The 16,998-nt window shown below is 38.8% G+C and overlaps 1 protein-coding gene across 1 annotated transcript in view; it reads left to right on the forward strand.

Moving 5' to 3' along the window:
• Positions 1–16,998, forward strand: part of dnah9 (dynein, axonemal, heavy chain 9) — a 585,611-nt gene that overhangs the window by 228,875 nt on the left and 339,738 nt on the right. The window lies entirely within an intron of this gene.

Consider the following 16,998-nt stretch of genomic DNA (forward strand, 5'->3'; position numbering starts at 1 on the left):
TATAAGGTGTTGTTCCTCCAACCTGAGTGTGGCTTCATCTTTACAGTAGAGGAGGCCGTGGATAGTCATATCAGAATAGGAATGGGATGTGGAATTAAAATGTGTGGCCAGTGGGAGATCCTGCTTTCTCTGGCGGACAGAGCGCCAGAGAAAGATTAATTGTTGCTGTGGAGGCAGAATAATTGTTACTCTGGATTTGATGCTGCACAGAAAACATGATTAGATAAAGAACACAATTATTGTAAAATACAAATATACAAAATAGCTTTAAACTGTACATAAGGTGATGTACAGGAGTGTCTCTATATAAGGTAACTGACAGGACATGATAAAGTAGTGGTGATAGGGTGGTTAGTGGGTCAAGGTATTGATCAGCCTTGCTGCTTGTGGAAAGTAGCTGTTTCTGTGTCTGGTGGACTTGGCGTAGATGCTACATAACCTCCTCCCTGATGGGAGTGGGACAAACAGTCCATAAGCAGGGTGGGTGAGTTCCTTCATGATATTGCTGGCCTTTTCCTGGCACATTTCTGAATATCTGCCCTGAATGGTGTGTGGGCTGTTGCCAGTGATGCTTTGGGCAGTTTTGACTTGTTGTAGATACTTCAATAAAAAGTCCTTTTGCCATGACATCCAAGAGAGTATTAGAGAGTGTTACACATTAGAGAGTATCATAAGTCATTATTGGTCTCCATTTACCTTTTGTACAGGCAGTTTGGTTAAATACATGTGTAAACTGGAAAGAACAAAACACAGCAATCATAGGTCTCTGTTAAGCATCTTATACCCTGCTTCAAGTTAAGCATAGAAATACTGAGTACTGGGGTGGAAAGGGGGTTGTGTTGCTGAACTAAGTATCATTTGCTTGTTGTAGTACAATACAAATGCTTAAATAATAAATAAATCAGCAATCATTTTCCCAGAGGCAATGAAATTATCAAGGTATTCTACTAGTTAACAAATAGTTATTAGTTACTAGTTAGAGTGTTTTAAAATATTAAAACCTTGAATGTGACATTGTTCCAAACTCCTGCTCTTTGGTTGAGAGAGGAAATGTAAGATTTGATTCAACATTCTTCAACTCACGATTTGGACTGTTGACAAATTGAACTGATCTGATATTTTAAAGCAATGATTTCGATAAGGTGGACAATTGATTGCACTACTGATGGTGGTTGATGTGAATCTTCCCTGAAATATAGCAATTTAAGTTTGTATTAAATACCAAGTTAAGCTGTTTCTAAATTAGTTGCCCTTTATGGGAGGAACATTACCCATTAACTATGGAAAAGAAAATTATTAAACTTCTGCAATTTTTGGAATAAATGCTCCTTTAATTTCAACATATGTCCTGTACCTAATAAAGTGGCCACTGAATGTATGTTCAAGGTCTTCTGCTGCTGTAGCCCATCCACTTCTAGATTTGACGTGTGTATATTCAGAAGCTCAAGTGCACCACTGCTGTAACAAGTTGTTGTCCTATCAACCTGAACCAGTCTGGCTATTCTCTTCTGACCTCTTTCGTTAACAAGGCATTTTCACCCACAGAACTGCCACTCACTGGATGTTTTTGCACCATTCTCTGTAAACTCTAGTGCAGAGGTTCCCAACTGTTTTTATGCCGTTGACCAATACAATTAAGCCAGGGGTCTATGGACCCCAGTTTGGGAACTCCTGCTCTAGAGATTGATGTGTGTCCAAATCCCCGAAGATCAACTGTTCCTGAGATGCTCAAACAACCCTAAATTGCACCAACAATCATTCCAAAGGCAAAGTCATTTAGGTAACCTCTCTTTTCCCATTCTGATGTTTGGTCTGAACCACAAGTCAACTTCTTGACCATGTCTGCATGCTTTTATGTAGCTGCCACATGACTGCTGATTAGATACTTGCATTAATGAACAGGTGTACCTAATAAAGTGGCCACTGAGCAGATGCAGTGAAGAGTTCTCCATTGCCTCTTCCCACCTTCTCCTCAGCCTTTAGTTATTGCACACGAAAACAGCAAGTAAATATCTGATGCAGCCTCGTCATACTACGAACATTAAATGGTTACTTGTTTAGAATGGATTGTAAATGCTGTCATTAGTTTATGTTATGTCTTACCTCAGGTCAGTCCATTAGAAAACCTTCTCATTACAGGTTTTATTTAGTGTTGAATCAGAGACAGTTTAAAATAAATTACAAACCTCTTCTAGCTTGCTTTGGAACAAACCCAAAGGAATTACTGTACATTTATTATTTAAGCCAGTTATCTGTGAAGGTCCCCTGGCTGTGATTATAAAGGGGTTAGATTCTGTCTTGGTACCTTTACAACATGGATAATAATAGTTCAGAACAAAATGACAAAAATGGCTCTTTAAATAATTTCTGTTTCATTTGACAGTAATTCAGAATCAGCTTGGAATACGAATGATGAAGCATAATTTTGGCACTTTAAAGTAAAATTTAATTGCTTTTCACTTATCGGATTCTTCTTTTGAATGTGGTCATCAAGTTGTCATGTGTGTAAATTGATGGATTACAGAAATTAGTCACAGTAGCTGACATTGTAACTAACAGACAGCAGGCGCAGAGTGAATGTCTGAGTTATGCCGTGATGGGTGGCAGATAATCGTGGGAGGAAACTATACTTGTAATGCAGTTGTGAGCATGGATTCAAAGTAAAGTAAAAATTAACAGATGAATTTTAAAGAGAAGAAGTATAGTTTGGTGTTTTACTTTATCAGAGATGGTCAGGTTTGTCAAAGGCAGCGTTCAAAATTGGATGAAAGCATTAAGTGTGGGCTGGGTAAAACTTTGTTAAAATTTAGTTTATATTCAGTTATGTTTCAGTTGCTAATCATGATTGAAATTAGATATGAAACATAAGGTGTCATATGGATGAATATAAATAAAAGCGTACTGAGTATAGACGTGTAAATTACTAAAATGGAATGGGATGGGTGTGTAGAAAGGAGGATATGTAAAAGTTTCAGTAGCTATGAGGATACAGACGATCTTGCTAACATAGTGATTTGAGGTTATTGTTTTATTTTACATCAGTGGAAAAGCACATCATCAGCACATTCTACCAGAGTAAATGGTATTGTGAATACAGCATTATTGAGGATGGAGACAAACTTCTAAGTAGGAAGCCAAGAGATTATGCTTCAAGGTTCTTTTAAAATTTGTAAAATGACATTCAACAGTTTCATATTATGACCTGTAAATAGCACCAAACCAATTCTATAGTTATAATGTATTCAAGAATGTTTTGTATCCATCTGTCTCTATAAGTAGCTGCACAATTTAGCAACAGACGCAATTCCTATCGTCAATATTTTTAGCAGTGAGGTGTAATTACATTACAATTAGGGCCTATATAAAAGTAAGCAATTTGTTTACTAAATACTTCATTGGTTATCTTATCTTTTAAGGTATAAGAATCTGTTACATCCTATATTTTACCAAAATACACTTCATTCTTAATATATGCAAATACAGATTACTATATATTCAAATGTTACCATTCATTGTACTAGAAGTGTCATTTATTTAACTTGTAAGATTTGCACAATAACAGCATGAGTCCAATTTTTCATTTGTATATACTCCTTAAGTTATCATTCTGAGAGGTTCTTACGCAGGTTCCAGCTCCTTGGTGTACAATGTAAGAGTACAGCTGCACCAAATTAACTGCAACATCATCATCATCATCATCAGGTGCCGTGTCCAGTTTGAGCTTCGACTGCCATGGCTCACACACTCTTGATTCGGGTCAAGTGAATTAATTCATTGGTATTCATTTCCAGTTCTCTGGCTGCTGTCTCCATCATCATTTGTCTTTGTCTTCCTTTTGCTTTCTTCCCTTCAATCTTTCCAATAATTACCGTGCATTCTAACTCCTCTTTCCTAATCACGTGTCCAATGAAGTTACATTGCCTTTTCATGAACTCATATGTTACTTCTCTTTTTGTGTTTGCCCTGTTCATGACATCCTCGTTAGAGATTCGTTTCGTCCATGATATTCTTTGCATCCTCCTCAAAAACCACATCTCTGTTGCTACAATTCATTTTCTCGTGTTACTAGATATTGTCCAACATTCTGAGCCATATAACATAACTGGAAACTGCAACATACTTGGTTCATAATCCTGGACCTTGAAATGTGGCTGTCTATAGCTTTCTGTTATGGTCATTTGCTTTCTCAAGAAGATCAGTAATATTCAGGTAGTCCCGAGGACAGATTTCATCATGTTAATAACCCTCCAGTAGCAGTTGATATGTGTCATGTTGCATGTTACTTGGAAAAGCCTGTAGAGCACAATGTGCTGTGTTATGCTGTTGTTCAAATGAACCTTGACAAAGGCCATTGCATCATTTCGGATTTTCTTGACAAAGGTTTATTCAGAAGGTGATGAATGACGTCTCAGTACCTTGGTATGCACCTCAGACAGCTGTGAAAGGAGAAATGACCAGGGATACTCTTTTTACAGCAGCCAAGCAAAATCTCAATGGTTTCTTCAAAGCCCTTATGATGAGGCATTCCCCCAAAGACTTTGTTCTTCTCCTCCAAAGAAACATCTGATACGATGTGCAATGTCCCCCTCCTACAGAGCTTCAAGGGTATTCTATACGGAGCACCCATGGTCAAGTGGGTTCTTATACATAGGTTTTCCTTTAGGAAACTGGGATTACGTCATGGTCCAACTGGCCAAACTCATTCTTTGTAACTTGATTAGTGATAACCTGGGATAGAAACCTATCATTCACTTCAAACAATGAGACTGATTACTAGTTTCTGATCTCTATTTTCTACCCTTTCTGCATATAGAAGAGTGTGATGATGCTGTTACTCATGGACTTTGATGTGGTATCAGCTGGAAGCCTATTGTGTGGTAGTTTGGTCCCAAAGAGCTGAGTAGAACTCAACTCTTTCATCAAAGGAATAAATAGACCTTATCAGCTCATCCAAAGTTCATAAGTGATCCAGACACTCCTGAATGTTCTCTTTGGAAACCTCCAAAACAGATACAATAGGGTCTTTTAAGAGTCTCTTGGATAGGTACATGGAGCTTAGAAAAATAGAGGACTATGGGTAACCTTAGGTAATTTCTAAAGTAGGTACATGTTCGCCAAAGGGCCTATATTGTGCTGAAGGTTTTCTATGTTTCTAAGTCCAGGAGATTTTGCTGTTGTGGCCTTCAAACTGTAAAGCCTTTATATAAAAATTTTCAGGTGCTTAATTTGTTATGCTGCAATCATGTAACTACTCATTCTCTTCCTTATGAGCTCCCTATGAAATCAGTTTGCAGAAAGATGGACGATACATTCTGTTGCATGAATGGACTAGATTGGAAGCAAACCTGAACACATCCCACATAAAGAATTAGGTTTTCTGGCTCTTTACCCCTCAGATCTCCCTCCCATCAAATTCATTGTCAAAGTACATATATGTCACCATATTCTACCTTGAGATTCATTTTCTGGGCAGTATTTACAGAAAAATAAATAAATACAAAATAATTTATTGAAAGCCATTATGTAGACAAAGCTCCAGAAATATTTTTCTGAAAATCAGGGTGGGCAGATACTGCACAATTTTTTCTGGAGTTGTGGCATTTCCTTTTGACTCTCGCCCACCTTCTGAACATCTTTGCAGTTCAGCTTGATTGCTTCCCACCAGTGCGTCAAAGAATCAGCTATTTTTTAAAGTCTCCTGAGTAAATATAGATGCAAAAAATCCATTTAAGATCTCTCCCATCTCTTTTGGCTCTTGCATAGGTTATCATTCTGATATTCCATAATCTTCCACAATGTCTTCTCCTTTGTTAAAGAATCAGATTCAGAATCAGGTTTAATATCACTGGCATATGCCGTGAAATTTGTTGTTATGCGACAGTAGTTCATTGCAATACATGATTTTAAGACAAAATTACAGAAAGAAAGATGTATATAAAAGTTAAATAATTAGTGCAAAAAAGGAAAAAAAGTAGTAAGTTGGTGTTCATGGGCTTATCGTCCATTCAGAAATCTGATGGCAAAGGGGAAATAGCTATTTCTGAATTGGTGAGTGTGGCATATGGCTTCTATGACTTCTTGAGCAACATAAACAATGCTGGAGGAACTCACGGACAGGCAGCACTTATGGAAAGAAATGTACAATCAATATTTCAGGTTGAGACCCTTCACCTGGACTGAAAAACATAAGGGAGATAGACAGTATATATTTTTTTAAAAAGGCAGTGGGATGGGACTTCTATGACTTCTTATTGGCCAGAAATGGTAACAAGGATGATTCAGTTATGTTGTAGTGGAATAGAGATGAAGAGCAGTTGTGTTAGAGGAGTCTTTCAAGTAGGTGCTGACTGCCTTACTATACTTGATAAGTATATCCCCTTTCGTATCCCTTGGCAGTGTGGTGCTTCCAGTGTTTGTGTAGTAAGTGCTTTTGACAACACTGAAGATTAAGCATGACATGGCTGGATCTGGACTTGTTCTTTCCACCTGCCATCAGTTATTTCATGCTTGGGGTTCTTACTGGATCTTGGCTTTCAGATGCCTGGTAGAGATATTTATTTTCCCCTTGACATGTGGAGGAGCATACAAGATTACCTTGTATTTCTGGTTAACTAGCTTCTCAATATCCCAGTTATTGTCATCAAAACAATCTCAGTACTTTGTAGTAGAGATTAGAGTCTTCACATAAACATGCTATCAATCATTCAGAAGGTGCAATCGGCTGGGATTTTTCAGATTGTCTTGGTGCCCATTCTGTGCAGGTGATAAGGACACCTTCTGACCTCTTTCTTGGATAATGATACAGTCTTAGAGCTGCCAGGGTCTGGAGCTAGTGTGTTGCCAAAGGGTCTTGCTTTTGTCCCTTTGGGTGCTGGCTATGATAGAACTATATTCCAAACATATTGTCAGGTCACAGATCCATTTGGAATTGCCCTACCTTAATCCCTCCTTACAGGACATACCTTGACAGAGAACTATAGTTTTCCCATCCCGATATTGAAGTAATCCAGGAAGTTCAGTGGGCTGGGTTTCTTTCTCATGATTGAAATGGAAGTTTTCATTGGCGTTATTCATTGTGGATCATATATTGTATGTTGATGACTACAGTGAGTTGGTTTTATGCTATGGTGGGCTAGAGGATCATGAGGCATTCACAGATTACATTGATAGAATCAATAAGAAACCAGATTAGTTCACACCTGATTGTTTATTTTATGAAGATGCTGTTCCTTTTCAACTTTGCCCTTGCAGAGTACAATGTACTCACCACCTTGCTGTCCTGCCTGTTGTATCTCAGAGTTGGCAGATTCACAGAGTCTGAGTTCCTGTCTATGATAATTAACTGATGTTCAGGTCTGTAGCCATCCACACCCTGAGTGAACAAATAGTTGCCCTGACTAACTGACTTAATTATGAACTGGAGAGTTTCTTTTCTAAGCTGTTGCATGGAGAGCATGCATAATACTTTTGTGTGACATATGTTAGGAAAGGTTGCAAGTTCAAGCTACTTTTGTTTCAAATGTAGATCTGAAAATTTATCATCCAATTCTATCTCCCTCGTTGAGCTACAGATACATTCTGATGAAATTCAAGTAATGATTATTTACAAGGGTAGACCTTCTGGGCTTAAAGACCAATTAAATTACAACTTTTCTTTAGCAACAAAAGAATAAAATGAGACATAAATCAACATATCATTTGAAACAATGAATGCAAAGGCCAACCTGTATTAAATAGGATTGAAGGGATCAACTTGGCAGAGTTGGCCTTTTGTCAGTTTCTTAAATTGTTGAAAAGCCCAGACAGGTTGGCAAGAAGAATTATATTCCCTTCGTTGCTTTAGTGGCACTCTTGCTTGAAGCACTTGAAATTTAATGATCAGGAAGATTGTCAATGATCTAGGTCAAGTGGGGAATCATTTGCTGTGGGATATAGAAGTGGGTCACATCTTATTTCACCAAGCTCTGATTGAACAGTTAATTTAATTGACGATGGGTTTATTTATAGCCAAATGGTGACAAAATATCTAGAAAAATGCTTGAGAGTTGAGTCTTTAGCCAATTTTTTTTATGATTTATTTTAGTAACGTTTATTTTACATTAGTCATTATAATGGGATTTTCAGTTTGTTCAAAAATCTGGTATTAGTAATGTTTTCACCAGTTTGTTGTTGTTGCTGTTGTAGGTAGAGTAAATATAAGTTATTTATGTGCTATTTGCTGTTTCCAGTCACATTGTGTTATGCTTCAGAGGCATGATGTGTAGTTTGAGCTGGCTTTGTGTCATTTGCAAATCATGTTGCATCTTGCAAAACAATTTAGGGCATATACAGTGGCATACAAAAGTTTGGGCACCCCGGCCAAATTTCTGTTATTGTGGACGTTAAGTGAGTAGAAGATGAACTGATCTCCAAAAGTCATAAAGTTAAAGATGAAACATTCTTTTCAACATTTTAAGGATGATTAGTGTATTATTTTTGTTTTGTACATTTTAGAGTGGAAAAAAAGGAAAGGAGCACCATGCAAAAGTTTGGGCACTGCCAGAGATTTGAGCTCTCAGATAACTTCTACCAAGGTCTCAGACCTTAATTAGCTTGTTAGGGCTATGGCTTGTTCACAGTCACCGTTAGGAAAGATCAGGTAATGCAAATTTCAAAGCTTTATAAACACCCTGACTCCTCAAACCTTGTCCCAACAATCAGCAGCCCTGGGCTCCTCTAAGCAGCTGCCGAGCACTCTGACAATTAAAATAAATGATGCCCACAAAGCAGGAGAAGGTTATAAGAAGGTAGCAAAGAGTTTTCAGGTAGCTGTTTCCTCAGTTCGTAATGTAATTAAGAAATGGCAGTTAACAGGAACGGTGGAGGTCAGGTTGAGGTCAGGAAGACCAAGAAAACTTTCCAAGAGAACTGCTTGTAGGATTGCTAGAAAGGCAAATCAAAACCCTCGTTTGACTGGAAAAGACCTTCAGGAAGATTTTGCAGACTCTGGAGTGGTGGTGCACTGTTCTACTGTGCAGCAACACCTGCACAAATATGACCTTCATGGAAGAGTTATCAGAAGAAGAAAACCTTTCCTGTGTCCTCACCACAAAATTTAGCATCAGAAGTTTGCAAAGGAACATCTAAACAAGCCTGATGCATTTTGGAAACAAGTCCTGTGGACTGATGAAGTTAAAATATAATTTTTTGGCCGCAATGAGCAAAGGGTCAGAAAAGGGTGCAGAATTTCATGAAAAGATCACCTCTCCAACTGTTAGCATGGGGGTGGATTAATCAAGCTTTGGGCTTGTGTTGTAGCCAGTAGCATGGGGAACATTTCACCGGTAGAGGGAAGAATGAATTCAATTAAATACCAGCAAAGTCTGGAAGCAAACATCACACTGTCTGTAAAAAAGCTGAAGATGAAAAGAGGGATGGCTTCTACAATAGGATAATGATCCTAAACACACCTCAGAATCCACAATGGACTACCTCGAGGCACAAGCTGAAGGTTTTGCCATGGCCCTCACAGCCCCCCGACCTAAACATCATCGAAAATCTGTGGACAGACCTCAAAAGAGCAGTGCATGCAAGATGGCCCAAGAATTTCACAGAACTAGAAGCCTATTGCAAGGAAGAATCGGTGAAAATCCCCCAAACAAGAATTGAAAGACTCTTAGCTGGCTACAGAAAGCATTTGCAAGCTGTGATACTTGCCAAAGGGGGTGTTACTAAGTACTGACCATGCAGGGTGCCCAAACTATTGCTTTGGGTCTTTTTCCTTTTTTGTTGTTTTGAAACTGTAAAAGATGGAAATAAAAAAGTAGTCTTAAAATATTAAAGAAATGTGTCATCTTTAACTTTATGCCTTTTGGAAATCAGGTCATCTTTTACTTGCTTAGCTATTCACAGTAACAGAAATTTTGACCAGGGGTGCTCAAACTTTTGCATACCACTAGATATAGCAGGATCCAGTGCAGTGAAGTTTGCCATGGTGCTTTAAATGAAACAAAGTGCTTTGGGAAAACAATCAAGTATAACTAATACTTCAGGTTGGTTGTTCATTGGTGCCTAGCTGTAGTTTTTGATGATATTGCTGCAGGTATTGTACTTCCATGCTGGAAACATGAATGGAAAATTATTATCATACAACATGCTCTGGACTTTTCAAAATGAGAAGAATAGAAAATAAAGTTACCCATTCTAAGTTGCATGCTATTTGATAAGGTAAGACACTAATCTGGGTGGTGGGGTGGAAATACATCTCTACTCCTTCTCTCCGCTAGCATGTAGGTTAGCCTTGCGCAAAGTGATTCACCTGCTTTAGTCCCTCCCCGTCTCTCCCCACCCCCCCTACATCACAGTCACGTGAAGCCATGGGAACAGGTGGTGGATGGTTGTATGAACATCTCGTGCATATCACAAGCCCTAGTTATGCAATGACAGATGCCAGGCAGACAATCTTTGAAGAGTATTGCTAATGGCTGGGGTGACCCATCTTATAAAGACATAAGGCAGCAGTTCGATGAAGAATTTGTAGAGTTGTGAAGTCCACTTTGTAGCTGTGTAAACGTAAATGTTGTAGATTCAGTTGGAACCTGACTAGGTTGCCAGTCTTCCAAGGTTGTTCAAAAATTAAAGATGGATATCTTTGACATTAATATCCTCTGAACAACAAAAAGGAAAAGAAATGTTTTTTGAAGTCTCTCTTTGATCACAGTAATAACCCTCAGCTTATCCTGGATATAATGTAGATTTGTTGCTTGAATTCTCCAGTATCTGACAAAGTATTGGTATTGGTTTATTATTGTCTCAAATACAGTGAAAAGCTATGTTTTGTGTGCTATCCATCCAGATCATGTCATAAATAGTTATAGAGGTAGTAAAAAGAAAACAGAATGCAGAGTATACTGTAGAGTTGGGGTTACAGAGCAAGTGCAATTCTGGTAAATATTATAAGTGCCAGTGCCACAATCAAGTAGATTGGGAGGTCATTGTTCATCTAGCGTATGAGGTGCATTCACAAGTTTGTTAACAGTGGGATAGAAGCCATCCTCTAGTCTGGTGGCACATTATTTCAAACTTCTAAACCTTCTGCTGAAGAAGAGAGAATAACTAGGGTAGGAGGAGTCCTTGATTTTTAGATGCCTTCCTCAGAAAGCGGGAAGTGTAGATGAACTTGGTGGAGGAGAAGATAGGATTGGGCTATGTTCACAACTCTGCAATTTTTTGCGGTCATGAGCAGAGCAACTGTCAAACAAGCTGTGATGCATCTGCAGTGTAGAACATTGTGGGTATTGCAGCCACAATATCGATATTTGACAGATCTAACAGGTGAATGTGAAGAGCTAGGATGCCACTGAGTCCCTGCTAACCTAAATTAGGAATTGTAGATGTAAAATAATTCAGAGTGAAGTTGCTTGGAATGTTTCCCCCTCACTGTGGCAGACAGCTGTGCAACTCCACTGTGAGCATGCACGTACTTAAAGCTTTTGAGAGAAGAACTGCAGTTAGAGTTCAGCAGTATTGTGTACCACTGGTTGGATTTCATCCTGATTGCTAGTAACTGAGTTAGGCGGATGCCTCATAGAGGTCTGATTGCTTCCAGAAGTGAGCAAACAGGTAGCACTTAGAAGACTAAAATTTCTCCTGTAATGTGAAGATTTTGAAAGAAAATATTTATTTCTAAATTTGCAACTCTATTGGGTAATTGCTATCATGGTCATATCCAGAATTAAACCAAGACACACTGAAATCTTAACTGTCATTACATATGTACAAAATATGTATGAATTTGTTGGCGCGTGGCCAAGTGATTAAGGTGCCAGTCTAGTGATCTGAAAGTCGCTAGTTCAAGCCTCAGCTGAGGCAGCATGTTGTGTCCTTGAGCAAGGCACTTAACCATACGTTGCTCTGCGACGACACCGGTGCCAAGCTGTATCAGCCCTAGTGCCCTTCCCTTGGACAACATTGGTGGCGTGGAGAAGGGAGACTTGCAGCATGGGCAACTGCCAGTCTTCCATGCAACCTTGCCCAGGCCTGCGCCCTGGAAAAACCTTCCAAGGCGCAAATCCATGGTCTCACGAGACTAACGGAGGCCGATATGTATGAATTTGCCATTAAAGTACTGGATTATTATCACTTCCTACTGTTTATTTGTCTATAATGTATGCTTGTTTGTGTATTGAATATTTCAGTAATACTTGAGTAATATTGTAAATATATTGATTAAGCATTCTTTGTTTAAATAATTCATTATGGGTTATATGTAAAAGTATGTAAATGGCATACATCACACTACCATGTGATATATGAGTATCTCGCTTAAAGTAAACAAAAAACAAAACTACAGTAAATCCCGTTATCAGGTTGCCATCATTTTCTTGCAATAAGATTTATGTTTTGGACTTACAAAACATAACACCTCTGATCTATTGTTCATTCCTTAATCAAGATGGAAGTGCTGCAATTCTGCTTTCCATTTGTTCTATTATCTCTGTCTTTTACATTCTTCCATTCAGAACAACAGATTTGAATTACCTTATGATTTGTTCATGGTCTATTGGTCTTGAATACAACGATTTATAAATTTGGCTGTATTCTGGTGTATTAAACCTTCCGCTGCAGGGATCTTGTAATCATTTCTGAACAAACAGTGCTTGTGCTTGGAACAGGCATAAGCAAATATGGGGCCTCAGGGCTCTTTGAGGTGACCATTAAAAGATCAAACTACCATGTGTTATCCACTACTGGTGATAACAGTCCTCAATAAAATTAAGCCTTGGGACATCTTGCCATTAGGAATTTACTGAACTGATTGTAGAATTAGCATATGAAATCGTGATCTTACCAACTGTTTTTTTTAACACAATCCCCATTCTAATCACTCTTATTGCCTCAAGCTGCAGCCCTGACTGACTGAAGTGGAGGTTCATGCCTCACACTTCTGTCATCCACATCCGTCTACAGTATGTATCCCTTATTATCCTCTCAATAATGACTATCTAGTTTGTGCTCATCCTCTCGTCTGATCTCCACTCCTAGCTGGAATTCTGTTGCTCCACTGTTAGCCGTATCGCCAGTAGAATTTTGATCTTTCACCACCATGTTTTGATGCTTGAGTTTGGTTTGAGTGGTATAACATCTGTTTTTATAGGAAAAAAATAGGTTTAGTTCTTTTTTTCAATCAGTCATTCTCCAAAAGATAACAAGAAAGACAGATTCACTGACACTTTTCCAAATGTCTTGAAACAAATTGAGTGTATAACTCTCTCTGCTGCAGAATTTTGATCAGATCAATGTATCCAAATTGTTAAAACAATTTGCCATTGTAAACTAAAGAGACACCGAAAGGAGAGAGCACTCATTTAATTAGGATATGTCAGTGGGAAATGGAATTATAGAGGAAACTGAATGCTGTTGTTCCTTTTCTAATTGACCCATTAAACTGGTCACTCATCAGCTTAACATAAACATCTGATAAATTGGACATTATTAAGCAATTATTGTTATAATTTCTCAACATAAAGATATTCCATAGAACATAGACATAGAATAGTACAGCACAGTACAGGCCCTACGGCCCACAATGTTGTGCCAACCCTCAAACCCTGCCTCTGATATAACCCCCCACCTTAAATTCCTCCATATACCTGACTCGATTTATCTGACTTGACTTCCTCTTCGGCTTGTGACACATTTGTACTTGATCCACCTTTGGATTCCCTAAAATTTTGTGAATGATAAAACTACAATCTCATCCTTTGTGCACATTTTAAATTTATTTGAGTTCCGTAGGCCATTTTTTGGTCATTCATTAAATAGTTCAATGGTCGTTCTCAGCCCATTATGCATGATGGGTAAGTGTGTCCAACAATTGGCTATATTCAAATGAAAGACGGAGTTTCATCATAGGAAGACCAAGCCCATTGCTATATTAGTGAAGAATGCAGGAAAGGTTACCAAGTTAAAATTGAAATATTTAATGTTTCATGACAGTGGGAAAGTGTGTATGGAACCAAAAGAAATAGCAGAGGTACTTAATGAATACTTTATTTCAGTATTTACTATGGAAAAGGATCTTGGTGATTGTAGTGATGACTTGCAGCGGACTGAAAAGCCTGAGCATCAAGAAAGAGGATGTGCTGGAGCTTTTGGAAAGCATCATGTTGGATAAGTCGCTGGGACAGAATGAGATGTACCCCAGGCTACTGTGGGAGGCGGGGGAGGAGATCGCTGAGCCTCTTGCAATGATTTTTCATCATCAATGGGAACAGGAAAGGTTCCGGAGGATTGGAGGGTTGCAGATATTGTTCCATTATTCAAGAAAAGGAGTAGAAATAGCCCAGGAAATTATAGACCAGTGAGTCTTACTTCAGTGGTTGGTAAGTTGATGGAGAAAATCCTGAGAGGCCGGATTTATGAACCTTTGGAGAGGTACAATCTGATTAGGAAAAGTCAGCATAGCTTTGTCAATGGCACGTCGTGCCTTACGAGCCTGATTGGATTTTTTGAGGATGTGACTAAACACATTGATGAAGGTAGAGCAGTAGATATAGTGTATATGGATTTCAGCAAGGCATTTGATAAGGTACCCCATGCAAGGCTTATTGACAAAGTAAAGAGGCATGGGATCCAAGGAGACATTGCTTTGTGGATCCAGAACTGGCTTGCCCACAGAAGACAAAGAGAGGTTGTAGACAGGTCATATTCTGCATGGAGGTCGGGGTGTTGGGGGTGTTGTGGATAGAGTAGAGGGCTGTGAGAGGTTACAGCGAGACATTGATTGGATGCAAAACTGGGCTGAGAAGTGGCAGATGGAGTTCCACCCAGATAAGTGTGAAGTAGTTTAAACCTAACTTGCAACACTTTGTACAAATAAATCTAAAAGTTTAATAAATGGAATGTTATTAGGGTGACTGGATGGAGATGATTAAAATATGACAATTATTCCAATGAGTAGATCGTTTTGAATACATAACTTCATGCCTTCATCAGTGTGGTGGATCAGTTCAAATTTGGGATAGAAGTCAGTTCATACATATAAGGATGGGCTAGTAGGAGGCAGGTAAGGTCTGTTCCTGTGTCTTCCACAATTGTGTATTCCCATTGATTTCCCCAAAACAAGTTAGTTTGACTAGCATAATATAAACTACAGCCAATGTGTTCTGATTGTTAACTACCAGTGTTACTGCATTTTGAAAATGAATCTAATCGACTCTAACCAATATAGTGTCATATCATACCTATGTGAAAACTCACTTTCTTAACAATTCTGGGGCAAAACAATGTCAAAATTGGGCTGTCTATATTAATTCCATTTTTGATCCTCTTGATCTGCAAGGCATTTGGCAAGCTTTCAGAATCTGTCTTCTGAAAGCACCATGTTCATTTCTAGCACCTTGATCCTAAATGTTTCCAACTTTCTCACAAATCCTAGTTTTGTTATGCTCCTTTGCACATGTACATCCCTTGTGTCCTGGCAATAAGATTGTAAGAACATCAAATTCTTTATCTGACTTATTAAATCACAGGCCAGTACTGACTGATTTAAGTTTGCTACAGTGATGATGAGATCTCAAAATGTGAGTGACTCATAAATCATGCTGTACCAGCTGGTCCTTGGCTGTCTCTTAGTTTCCTCTTGACTTTTCCTATCACACTCTGCCTTTGCACGCACAGCTTTTCTCTTAAGTTAATGTGTTTTAATCACTTAATGGGAGTGGAGAAAATTATTTCTTCTGAATTTAGCCAGCTTGTCTTTTTAATAGAGTCATAATATTTTGGCTTTTACTGTTTTCTCTTTTTGTTAATGTTGGCTGAGTGTCCGTCCTTGGGAACATTACTAGAAATTAACAGTCTATTGAAAGTATGTAACAGGAACTTCTAGATCAGAACAAAAGAAATAAAAGCGGATGACTTGGCCATTCGTGCCATCTCACTGGAACACAAGCAAAGATGAACAGAAGTAGGCTGTCAAGATCCTCAACCCTGTCCCACCATTCAATATGATTGTGGCTGATCTACCTTAGGCCCCTGCTCCTCTGTACTAGTTCCCCAGTCTTTTCATCTTTCAAATTTCACTTTAACTACTTATAAAGGCATTGCCTATACCCCTCTCTTGAGTAGAAAATTCCAATGATTCACTCCCCTGTGTGAAGAAATTTCTTCTCAATTCATTGCTGAATGACTGACTCCATATTTTGACACTATCTTCCTCTGGGCTGGGTTCCAGACAACCCAGCCCAGAGGAGCATGGTCACCTGAAAAATTTCATAAATGACCCAAATAAGTTGCTGTCATAATGGAGTCCAGGATGCTCATATCTGAATCGGTCTCACTTTGAGGTGATCTTGCCACCGGGTATAGATTGACACTCTGCTCCTGATGAGCTTACCCTCATTCTTAGCTCTCAGTTGGATGGGGCTTTGTGCATTTGAACTGTAGATGGCTTTCAAAGTGTGGAAGAACATGCATGTCGTAGCCACTGGAGAGTAGCAGTGTCTCCTGCACTGCCTTCAACCGCCATCTATTTTTTAGGCCACAGGTTTACTGATGGAGCTTTGCCTTCGGGTGTCTGCAGACCTGTTTCTTTTCACTAGGAAAAATATACTTTTTCTCTCAGACTACTATCTGCATGCTAGATCTTTACTTAGGACATAGAACAGTATAGCACACTACAGGCCTTTCAGCCCACAATGTTGTGCTGACCTTTTAAGCTACTATTCTTTTCCTCCCACGGAGCCCATATCCCTTCGCCCATTTGCCTATCTAAGAGTCTCTTAAATATTCCTAATGTATCAGCCTCTACCACCACCCCGTCAGTGTGTTCCATTCACTTGTCTCTCTGTGTGTAAAAACCCTACTTCTGACATCCCCTCCCCCCAACTAGAGTTCTGCCAATTACCTTAAAAATATGGCCTATTGTGTTAGTTATTGTTATCCTGGGGATAAAGGTGCTGGCTGTCCACTCTAACTGTAAGTCTTATCATCTTGTACATCTCTTTCACGCTTCTTTGC

This window comes from Mobula hypostoma, chromosome 22 (genome assembly GCF_963921235.1).
Source record: "Mobula hypostoma chromosome 22, sMobHyp1.1, whole genome shotgun sequence".
Lineage (NCBI taxonomy): Eukaryota > Metazoa > Chordata > Chondrichthyes > Myliobatiformes > Myliobatidae > Mobula > Mobula hypostoma.